Raw genomic sequence first — 1,814 nt, forward strand, 5'->3', positions numbered from 1 at the left:
CTCTTTTCCATAGTGGCTGTACTAGTTTGCATTCCCACCAACAGTGTAAGAGGGTTCCCTTTTCTCCACACCCTCTCCAGCATTTATTGCTTGTAGACTTTTGGATAGCAGCCCCATTTTGACTGGCATGAAATGGTACCTCATTGTGGTTTTGATTTGCATTTCTCTGATAATGAGTGATGTGGAGCATCTTTTCATGTGTTTGTTAGCCATCTGTATGTATTCTTTGGAGAAATGTCTGTTTAGTTCTTTGGCCCACTTTTTGATTGGGTCATTTATTTTTCTGAAATTGAGCTGCACCAGTTGCTTATATATTTTTGAGATTAATTCTTTGTCAGTTGCTTCATTTGCTATTATTTTCTCCCATTCTGAAGGCTGTCTTTTCACCTTGCTTATAGTTTCCTTTGTTGTGCAGAAGCTTTTAATTTTAATTAGGTCCCATTTGTTTATTTTTGCTTTTATTTCCAACATTCTGGGAGGTGGGTCATAGAGGATCCTGCTGTGAGCATCTTGTCATGAAACAGGTAAAATTATCCTGTTAACAAAATCTTACAGACTGGGTCAAAACATTCAACTAGAAGCTGGTAATCTGAGACCCACCAGAAATGAGTGGCATCAAAAGGTTTATGACAAAGGTACATCATGAACATGTAAGTTTAGGAAGCAAGTGTGTCTCCCTATTAACATCAGGATTTAAGGTATAAGGCAAAACTCATCATTATGTTCATGGTGAGGGGTGTCAGTGCTAACTGCCCACAAACTGTGACTCAACTGCTTTTCCCTCAGCTTTTGCATGAGTTGTCTCATCTCTTCCCCAATCCTTTCTATATTCTCTTCTCTCATCCTCACCTGTGGCTTTCCAAGTCTCTGAGTCATGTCCCATCTATAATGTAGGCTGCCTAACATGGAACCGTCTGCAATTTCCTCTAGGTACACAATATTCTCCAGCTCCCAAAGAGAGGGCCAAAGGCTCTCCTTTATTAGCATCTTGCTCTTTTCATCCTTTTTTTCATTTTCTTCATTGGCATTTTACATGGTGAGATTTTTCAGCACTTGTTCCTCTTTGGGCATCATTGCTCCTGAGCCTATCCTTGCTGTCTCCTCCTCCTCCCGATTCCTGCTGCAAAGTGAGTTGCTGCAACACTTGACACGTAGACCGACAGACCTGCTCTGCTTGCCTGATGCCAGCCCGCCGAGCTCAGGGCAGCGGGGAGCTGGTCCATAAAGATTTTTGAAGTGACTGTGACCCTGGTCTTTTCTGCATTGCTGTATATGATAGTTCCACAACGTCCTGTGGAAGGAAATCATCTTTGCATACGGGCAGCAGTAGCAGGAAGCTAAAACTACAGTTCACTGATACTCCTTTGGTTAATGGGTAGAAAGGTCAAACTTAGAGGTCACCAAAGAATCACTTGCTCTATGATGCTAACTAACAGTGTCTTATAAACGCTTAGTAATGGGAGGTCATATAACGTGGTGGTTAAAACATGAAATTTGGAGTCAAGCAGATACAACTTATCTGTGTGATTGGCAGCTCACTGAACTGCTTGCCAGTTTTATTATCTGTACAATGGGCATAATTATACTTTATCCATTCCTACAGCCCTTTTGAGGTATTTAGCCATGTAATTAATAGGGCACCTGACATATAGGACAGCGTTCAGAAAAGGTAGTAGCTGTTATTTTTGTTTGACTTTAGAACTATTATTAGTTATTGATAAATTGTACTATAGCAATACAGAATAATACAATAATGTAAGTTCCCCCAAAGAAATAGCAATTGCAGTAATAATTACTAGTTTGCTGGTACATTA

General features: G+C 40.3%; 1 pseudogene; it reads right to left on the bottom strand.

Moving 5' to 3' along the window:
- Nucleotides 1-516: 516 nt before the first annotated feature.
- On the bottom strand, nt 517-1,152 carry LOC109556957 (protein BEX2-like; annotated as a pseudogene).
- Between the last annotated feature and the right edge of the window lie 662 nt (nt 1,153-1,814).

This window comes from Bos indicus, chromosome 3 (assembly GCF_029378745.1).
Source record: "Bos indicus isolate NIAB-ARS_2022 breed Sahiwal x Tharparkar chromosome 3, NIAB-ARS_B.indTharparkar_mat_pri_1.0, whole genome shotgun sequence".
Lineage (NCBI taxonomy): Eukaryota > Metazoa > Chordata > Mammalia > Artiodactyla > Bovidae > Bos > Bos indicus.